Consider the following 10,775-nt stretch of genomic DNA (forward strand, 5'->3'; position numbering starts at 1 on the left):
AATGACTTGTAGATTAAGCAGAAATCACAGGGAAATTAAAATCTTTTGCATTGAACGAAAATGAAAGCAATATACCAACACATATGGGATACAACTAAAACAATGCTTGGAGGGAAACTAATTGCTGTAATATCCCATGTAAGAAAAGAGTAAAGATCTAAAATCAATAATCTAAACTTCCAAGTTAGAGAAACTAGGGGAAAAAAAAGAGCAAACTAAACCCAAAGCAAGCAAAGGGAAAGGAATAATAAAGGTACCAATGGAAACCAAATACATAGAAAATGTTAAAACAACATATTAAAAATGATTGAAACTAAAAGTTTGTTCTTTGAGAAGATCAACAAAATTGACAAAGAAAAAAGAGATAACATAAATTATCACTACTAAAACTACAGAAATTAAAACAACTTTGTGCCAACAAATTAGACAAGTTAGATAAAAGGGAAACATTTCCAATAAGTCATAAATTACTAGAACTGACTAAAGAAGAAATTTTAAAACTTGAATAGATAATAACAAATAATGAACTTTATTCATTTAAAATTTCCATGAATAACAGCCCACAAACTGATGAAATCTATGAAATATTTAAAGAATAAATAATACCAATACTTCACAAATTTGTTCAGAAAACAGAGGAGGAGGAAGAGGAAACACTTCTAAATTCATACTATGAGGCTAGTTTTTGTTGGTACCAAAGGTAGATTAAAAATATCAAAAGAAACACTGTGGATTATGAACTACAGACTCTCAGGAACCTAGGCACAAAAATGTTTAAAGAATAAACATTTGACAAAATTCAAAACCCATTTATAATGTAAGCTCTCAACATACAAATACAACTTTTTTTTTTTTGAGTTGGAGTCTCTCTCTGTCACAGCCTCGACCTGCTGGGCTCAGGTGATCCTTCTGTTTCAGCCTTGAACTACAGGCATGCATCACCACGCCCGGTTAATTTTTTGATTTATTGTAGAGATGAGGTCTTGCCAAGTTGCCCAGATTGTTCTCAAACCCCTGGGTTCAGGCAATCCTCTCACCTCGGCCCCCTAGAGTGCTGGGATTATAGGCGTGAGCCACTGTGCCTGGCCTAAAACTTTAAAAATACTTCGGTAGACATACACAAATATATTTGACACAGTCTGACTTACATTTTTTATTTAAAACTTTCAAAATGCTAGTAATAGAAATTGAAAAAGGAAACTTCATCCTAGTAAAGGGTATTGTCAATCAGGCTTAAAGAAGCTAGCAGAGTCAATAGGCATATGTATATTAAGAGATTTCTTAAAGGGAACTGGCTGGTTAAGCAGTCTCTGTATCTCTCAAGCTGCAGCTCAAAGTCCACAGGACAAGCTGTCATCAAGAATGGAAGGTATCTTGCAACAACACACAGCTCATCCAGGAGTCAAAAATAAATGAGAGATTCCAAAAATGTAGAGCAGTTGCAGCCACAGATACTGCTTCATACTGATGAAATAAGTCAACAGGCTAGCAATGATGTGTATGTGAGAGAGTGTGTATGCTAAAAAACAAGAACAAGGTAATCCTGTGAAATGTACTTTTACCTTTGGGTTACCCAAATTGAGGCATTATAAAGCCACCACAGGCACCTAAAAAAAAATTAATGGTGAAAGACTAAATGTGTTTTCCTTCAGATCAGGAGCATGACATAGATGTCCACTTTTGTCACTACTCATCAAAATTTTACTGGAGATTTTAGTGCAATAAGGGGAAAAAAAACCAAACTAGAATATCGATATTTGAAAGGAAATACTGCAACTATCTTTATTTGAAGATGGCCTTATACTTACTATATGATTAAAATTCACAAAAAATTATATCACAGGATAGAAGATAAACATGCAAAAATAATAGCATATCCGTGTAGTAGCAATAAGAAATTAAAAATGAAACTAAGTAAATGATTACATTTACAATATAATCAAAATAATAAGGCAATTAGAAATAAATTTAATAAAATAAAACCAACACGTGTACACTAAAAACTTTAAACATTGCTGAAATAAATCTGGATAAATGATGATCCATTCCATGTTCACATATTGTTAAGATGGCAGTTCTCCTCCAAATTGATCTGCTGATTCAATACAATCTCTATTAAATTCTGAGCTGGCTGAGCTCCCTACCCTACCTCTTCTTTTTCACCCCAGCTTCCCCAGCCAGTGCTGCTGCAGGTATCCTGGCCCCAGAACTCCATGTGGCCATCAGAAATGTTAACTTGGCAAGACCTCATCTCTACAACAAATCAAAGAATTAGCTGGGCGTGGTAGCGCACGCCTGTAGTTCCAGCTACTTGGAAGGCTGAGGCAGAAGGATGGCTAGAGCCCAGCAGGTTGAGGCTGCAGTGGCCAGGAGCGTGCCACTGCACTCTAGTCTGGGTGACAGAGTGAGACTCCAACTCAAACAAACAAACAAACAAAAAAACAGCCTAGGCCCCATGGGCAGACCCTGCTCCCAATGCTCACATAGGTCATCAGCTAATCCCACAACTATGTGCATACATGTAGCCAACCCCAACCCTGCTGCCAGCCTCCACTGCCTCACAGGTAGTGGCCCACTGCATGTACATCACATCACCAGCCCCAGTCCCAGCAGCACAGCAAACACATGCAACTAGACCCAACTTCTACTGCTGGCCCCAACCACCATGTTGGCACCTGCAACTGGCCCCTGCAGCCAAACATGTGCACACCACTGGCCCATCCTTTACTGCCATCAGCCGTGGTCCCTTCCTGCTGGAGGCAAAGGTGCAATTGAGGACCCCAACAGCCCTTGCACCCACCATTGACCACCACACTCAACCCTCACTGCCAAGGACCATGCAGTTAATGACGTTGCAGACTCCAGTTGTCTGAATCTATGAGAAACCACAAGTCCTCACACTTGACAAGCAGTGCTACAGTGCACTCCAGAGTTCTTCTGCCACTTGCAGGTGTAGGTCTTTCCTTTCCAAAGCCAGGACATAAAATCTGGAAGGGATGACTGGTGTTTCAAATGCATAAAAATCTATATAAATCTACATGGATCATAAAGAATCAGGGAAATGTGACACCACCAAAAGCACACAGTAAACTTCCAGTACCTGACCCAGATAATGCAGGTCTGAGTTGTCCAACAGAGAATTGAAAAACAAGAAAAGCTCAGCAAACTACAAGAGAACACAGATAATTTAACAAAATCAAGAAACTACAGGAACAAAATGAGAGTCCAGCAAGATAATTTTTTCAATTTCCCTTGTAATTTCTTCTTGACTCATTGGTGGTTTGGTGTTCAATTTCCACACTTGCAGATTTTTCTACTTTCCTTCTATTGATTTCTAGTTTCATTCTATTGTGGTTAGAAAAGATACTTTGTATGATTTCAATATTCTTGAACTTGTTAAGACTTGTTTCATTGCCTAATGTGTGATCCATCCTGGAAATGTTTCAATGCGTGCTTGAAAAGAATGTTTATTCTGCTCCTGTTGGGTGGAGTGTCCTGCATATGTCTGTTGGGTTCAACTGATTTATAGTGTTCAAGTTCTTTGATTCCTTATTGATCAACTATCTGATGTTTCTCCAGTGTGTAAGTGGGGTATTTAAATTCACCAATCCTTAGGTTGCTATTTCTACCTTCAGTTATGTCAGTGTTTGCTTATCTATTTTCCTGATGAATTGACACTTATCATTATAGAATATCCTTTTTTATCTCTTGTCATAGCTTTAGAATATAAAAAAATCAATATTGTCTGATATTATTATGGCCAACTCTGCTCTCTGTTGGTTACCATTTTCATGGAATATTGCTTTCCATTCTTTCACTTATAGCTTATATGTGCCCTTATGTCTAAAGTGAAGCTCTTGTAGACTGTTGTAGGCTGCATATAGTTGGCACTTTCTATTCAGCTAATGTATGTCTTTTTTGTGGAGGGGGGGTCCCTCCCACTCCACCTCCTATATGTTTTTTGATCGGGAACTTTGATCTATTATATTTAAAGTAACTACTCATTAAAAAAAGACTTACTGTTGCCATTTTGCCCATTGTCACCTACAGATCTTGTGGCTTTTTTTTTCCCTTTTCCTTTTCTTCCTTTGTGTCCCATTTAATTTTTTTGTAGTGACACATTTTGATTTCCTTTCTCATTAACATCTGTATATCTTTTGTAGTTATTTTCTTTGTGGTTATTGTGGAGGTGACATAATGCATCTTAAAGTTAAAACAGTCTATTTTAAACCAAAAGCAAATTAACTTCAATCATATAAAAAACTCTACCCCTTTACACCTCTCCATCACCAACAAAAAATATTCTTGCTGTAATCATAACATCTTTTTATGCTATGGCTTAATATATTCATTAATACTGATTTATAGTTACTTTTATGCCTTTGCCATTTATACAAACTTATGCAAACCATATATCTGATAATGGATCAGTAGCCAGCATATATAAAGAACACCTATATCTCAACAACAAAATAATAATCCAATTTAAAAGTTGACAAAGGATTTGAATAGACATTTCTTCAAACACCATATACAAATTGCCAAGAAGCATGTGAAAAGGTGCTTAATATTACTAATAATTAGGGAAATGAAAACCCAAACCATAATGATACAGTGTCTTATGCCCATTAGCATGTCTACCATTCAAAACAGAAAAAACAAACAAACCAATATTGACTAAAATGTCACAATATTGGAGCCCTTGTGCAGTGGTAGTGGGAATGTAAAATTGCGCAGCCCATATGGAAAATAGTATGGCAGTTCATTAAAAAATTAAACATAGAATTATAAAATAATCCAGCAATTCCACTTCTAGGTATAGATCCAAAATAGTTCAAATCAGGGTCTCAAATAAAGGTTTGTACAACCGTTTTCACAGCAGTAATATTGAAACAACCCAAATTGCCTATCAATAGATGAATGGCAAATAAACTGCAAAGACATACAATGTAATATTATTCAGTCATAAAATAAAATGAAGTATTGATACATGTTATAATATGGTTGAACTTTGAAGTAATGCTAAATGAAAAAGTCAACAACAAAAATTATATAATATATCATGTATATGAAATATCTAGAACTTAGAAAGTTCTTTAAAATAATTAAAATGGTAAAGTTTACATTATGTAAATTTTGTAACATTAACAGAAATTAAGAGACAATCCACAGAATAGGAGGATATAATGGTAAACAACATATCTGAAAATTACAACTCTGTAATGAAAAGGGGCAACAAATTGAAAAAGGGGCAACAAATCTGCAGAGATATTTCTCAAAAGATGAAAACATGCTCAACTTTATTGTTCATTTCGGAGAGGCAAATCAAAATCACTAGACAATATCACTTGAGACTCACTAGAATGGCTAACTAAAAAACAAGTATTGTTGAGTATGTAGAGAAATTTAAGCCCCCATACCTTACTGGTTGGAATGCAAAATGGTACAGTTATTTTAGAAAACAGTCTAGTAATTCCTCAAAAAGTTAAATATAAAATTATCATTTGACACAAAATTCCAGTTCTTAGATATATACCCAAGAGAAAGCAAAACCTATTTCCACAGAAATTTGTGAACAAATGTTCATAGCAACATTAGTCATAATAACCCAAAGTGAAAATAACTCACATGTCCATCAACGAATGAATGGGTACATAAAATGTAGTAAATCAATACAATGAATATTATTTGACCATAGAAAGGAATGAAGTAGTAATAGATACTACAACATATATGAATCCTAAAAACAATTATGCTAAGTGTAACAAGTCAATCACAAAAGATCACAAATTATATGCTTCCATTTATTTTATTTTCTATTTTTATTTTTTGAGTTGGAGTCTCACTCTGTCACCCAGACTGGAGTGCAGTGACCGCTCCCAGCCCTGCAGCCTCGACCTGCTGGGCTCCGGCGATCCTTCCGCCTCAGCCTTCCAAGTAGCTGGAACTACAGGTACGCGCTACCACGCCCGGCTAATTTTTGATTTATTGTAGAGACGACATCTTGCCAAGTTGCCCGGGTGGGTCTCAAACCTGTGGGCTCAGGCGATCCACTCACCTTGGCCTCCCAAAGTGCTGGGATTACAGAGTGAGCCACCAAGCCCCGCAACTTCCATTTATTTTAATGTTCACAATATGCATATGTAGAAGGACAGAAAGTAGATTTGTGTCTGCCTAGGGCTGGAAGAAATTGATAGGGAATTGGTGGGTAATAGCTAATAGTACAGGATCTCTTTGAGGGCAAGAAAAATTCCATAATAGATTGCAATGATAGTTACACAACATAACTCTGAATAAACTAAAACCAGTGAATTATACATATCAAATGTGTGAATTGTATGATACATGAATTATATCTCAGCAAAAATGTTACCAAAAAAAAAAAAAAAAAAAAAAAGACTGCATGCTTTAAGGTCTTGGAATCAGCAAACTTTCTGTGTAGAGCCAGATGGTAAATATTTTAGGTTTTCCAATACATACAGTCCCTGTCACAACTACTCCACTCTGTCACTCTAGCATGAAAGTAACTACATATAATATATAGATAAATGGATATGACTTTATTACATTGAAAATTCACTTACAAAATGTGGCCCATGAATAGTTTGTCAACCCTTATTCTTGAATAACCATTTAAAAAATAAAGCCGGGCTCGGTGGCTCAGCCTGTAATCCTGTGCCTTTGGGAGGCTGAGGTGAATGGATTGCCTGAGCCCGCGGGTTCGAGACCCGCCTGGGCAGCAAGACCTCATCTCTACAATAAATCAAAAAATCAGCCGGACGTGGTAGTGCATGCCTGTAATTCCGGCTACTCGGAAGGCTGAGGTGGAAAGATCGCCGGAGCCCAGCAGGTCGAGGCTGCGGTGGCCGGGAGCGGTCACTGCACTGCAGTCTGGGCGACAGAGTGAGACTCCAACTCAAAATAAATAAATAAATAAATAAATAAATAAATAAATAAATAAATAAATAATACGAAGATGTATAATAGAGGGGGAAGTAACAGAGAAGTAAATTGGATTAATAAAAACTTGCTTAATTTAAAAAAAAGCAAGAGCAGAAAAAGAACATGAAAAAGGTGGGACAAATAGGAAACAAGTAATCAAACTGTAGTTTTAATCCTACATAAACACATCAGTATGTAAATACAAATCGATTACATATATCAATAGAAATGTCAGACTGAATAAAAAACTGAATTATGGGTTGCTTACAAGATACAAGAAGCATTTCTAAGACTCAGAAGGGTTAATTCACTGGAAAGATGTAAAAAGTCTAAATTTGTAAGCACTTGATAACATAACTTCCAAATAAACATGTAGAATGAAAAATGACAGGTCAAAATAAACATTTTTTTTTTTTTTTTTTTTTTTTTTTTGAGTCAGAGTCTCACTCTGCTGCCTAAGCTGGAGTGCACTGGTAGAATCATGGCTCATGGTGAGAGAGAAGGAAAGAAGAAACCAGTTAGGCAGACAGGGCAGGTTCCCAGCACAACTTTCCCATATTGCCTGGCAAAACCAAGCTGCAAGTTCTACAGATCAGAGTAAGAACATCCCCCCTTCCCCCTTATTGGCATGCTTTCTGCTGATTGGCTCTTATCCTATCCTCTCTCAATTGGTCCTTTACACTATCATGCCTTTCTCTTATTGGGGCATTTTCAAGCCTGCCCGCCAACCAATCAGCACGCACTTTCTTATTCTGGGCCTATATAAACCCCTGACCGCAGCTGCATTGGTGGCAACCGACTTTCGGGTCCCTTTTTGCTGCTGCGAGCTTTCCTGTCTCCCAGTAAACTCCAGCTTACTCTCTGGTGTCCATGCTCCTTACTCTTCTCAGGCAACAAGAATCCAGAACCTGCTGAGTTGAGAGAGCTGTATCACTCCTTGGCGGCTCAGCTTGCCAACCTGCCAAACTAAGAAAGCTGCAATGTACTTCAGTGGCTTGGCTTGCTGATCCACCAAGCTCAGAGAGCTGTAAAACTCCTTAGGGGCTCAGCTCGCTGACCCACCCAGCTGAGAAAGATGCAACATTCCTTGGGGGCTCAGTTTGTTGAACAAAGAACTGGAACTTTTCTTGGGGACTCGTCTGGGAGCATTGGAAGGGTGAAAGTGGACCTATGACTCTTCACTTTCATTTCTGAGGCTTCTCGTTCCCAGATTTTTCTCTCTCTCTGGAAACAAATACCAGGCCTCTGTCAACCAGTTAAAACCAAATAGTGTGACTGCAGATCTATCATATGTGGAGGACAGGCTTGCTAGAAAGGACTTTGTCAATTCCCCTCCACCCTTGGGTGTTGGGAATATTGGCCCTGTTCCAATCCAGTTTCCTTCACGGAGTGTAGCCATCGCATGGGATTGGACTGCAGTTTGGGAGTAATTGAGTGCATCTCACCAAGACTACTCCTGGGTGTTACCTGAAGGCTCCCAGGTCGAGTCCAGTTCCTGACAGCCTATGAAGGTGTTGGCTGAAAGCTTCCAGTCTTCCCTATGGCATTTTTCAGTCTTTCCTATTGCATTTTATTTCTCCCTCCTTTTTTCTACTTTTTTTTTTGAGTTGGACTCTCACTCTCACCCAGGCTGGAGTGCAGTGGCACACTCATGGCCACCCAGTCTCGATCTGTTGGACTCGGGTGATCCTTCCACCTCAGTCTTCCAAGTAGCTGGAACTACAGCATGCACCAACACACCCAGCTAATTTTTTTATTTCTTATAGAGACAAGGTTTTGCCAAGTTGCCCAGGCTGGTCTCAAACCCCTGAGCTCAGGCAATCCTCTCACCTCTGCCTCCCGAAGTGCTGGGATTACAGGTGTAAGCCACCATGCCTGGCTCTCATTTTATTTCTTTCAGCATTGTCATGGCTACTGTCTCCTCTTTGTGTTCAACGTTGTGGGTGTTTTTGGATCCTAGTGAGAAGGCATTGCTGGGCAGTATGGGTAGCGACTTGGTCATTTGGAATGTAGCTCAGGACAATGTTGTTTTTGTCTTTTCCTAGAAATGGGGATATAAAAATTTGAAGAATTTTCTCTCTCTTAATGAAATAATTCACTGGCATAGGGTAGGAGGCTATTTTTCCCCGAATACCTTTTCTCCTCTACATTTAGGTAGTTTTTTTTTTCACCATGTCAGGAGTCAGTACAGCTCTGCAGACATAAGAAATCTTTCTGTGTGGGGAATTTACTTTTAGGAGGCATCTTGTTAGAGTAGGTTCCCACTTCCCTAGGTGCTTGCTTGCTCTCTCTCTCTCTTTTGTTTATGGAAAATTGGGCTCTACTATCTCACCCTATCATGTAAAGCCTTGTTGGCACCTCTAAGGAATCCCTGGGTAGGCAAAACTGAAGTAAAATGAACTATTTCCTTTAAAGCACCTTGTTGGCTCTATGCCTGGCAACTCAGATACCTCTTCTGTTGGCCCTGTTAAAAGCAGCTTATGCAAGCTCACTTTCTTGCCTCATTTATGAATTGAAAAATTCTGCTTATGATAGAGAAGCAGTAAGAGAAATACCCCATTGGCTGTTGACTTCAATTTTTCGATTATCTCAATGGACCCGTATACCTTCCTCAGGCATTTTTATGTTTCCAACTTGAATGGTTCCTTACCAGGGAAAGGGCACTTTGAAAAGTAATTTCTCACATCAATGTGGATGTTACAACTTGGCTCACTCCATGGGTCTACCAGCCAGAGGTTCATGGAAGGTTCCAAGAACCTCCCACCTCTGTTAGAATCTCTTGCCCAGATATAGTTGCTCCAATGTATTTTTCAAAACTCAGTCTGAATCTGGGGAAATGCTAGGTTTGAAAAATTCAGAGGCAGTCAACAGTGAAGGACTGGAACTCAGCACAGGTAAGCGACTACTCCTGCCAAACAGGTCTCTTCCACTACACATGGATGGAGGTCATGCTCACATCCATGGGAATGCCGAGCATATAAGGACAGGAAAGTAAAGGGATACCCTTCTTTTCTTAATCTTTATTCATGGCATTGGATGGAGAAGGGAAAGTTAAGGGATGTCTTTCTTTTGACTCTTGCTTTTCAGATGGGTAACAAGCCATCTGCAGTGTATGCCCCTTTCAAGTACCTTCTGAGACATTGGAACTTCTTTGATCCTCAGAGCCTGATGAAAAAATGTCTTAGATTCTTTTGCACCCAAACATGGCCGAGTTATAAGTTGTAGGATCGAGAGATCCGGCCTCCAGAGGGGAGTATCAATTATACCATTTTGCAGTTAGACAATTTTTGTAGACAGAGGACGAATGGTTCGAGGTCCCATATATACAGGCTTTCTTTGCTTTAAAGGAAAATCTGGACCTTTGTCAATGCTGTAAGATTGATTCAGCCCTCCTAATGGTTATTACAAAAGACATTCCCAAAAGACCAAGGCTGTCAGCCCCAAAGGCAACACTGGGGCCACTCCTTCTTGTCCATCCTGCCCCCCTTACAAGATCCATCCCATACTTCAAACTTGCCACTCCCTAAAAACCACCATCCTAGATAAGCCCCCACTTTTCTCATGCCCTTACAAGATATACTTAGTGAATATGTCCCCAATTAGGCATAGGTTCCCTTTTCCTGACGGGACTTGAGACAAATTAAGGGAGATCTTGGCAAGTTGTCAGATGACACTGACAAGTATATAGAGGCTTTCCAGAATTTAACCAAGTATTTGAGATTTCCTGGAAGAACTTTATGTTACTCCTAAGCCAAACCCAGACAACCACTGAGAAACAAGCAGCCCTGCAGGTGTCAGAAAAGTTTGGAGGCAAGCTTTGCATCTCATATAGT

This window comes from Carlito syrichta, unplaced genomic scaffold (assembly GCF_000164805.1).
Source record: "Carlito syrichta isolate Samal-C Ts95f unplaced genomic scaffold, Tarsius_syrichta-2.0.1 Scaffold312887, whole genome shotgun sequence".
Taxonomy (NCBI): Eukaryota; Metazoa; Chordata; class Mammalia; order Primates; family Tarsiidae; genus Carlito; species Carlito syrichta.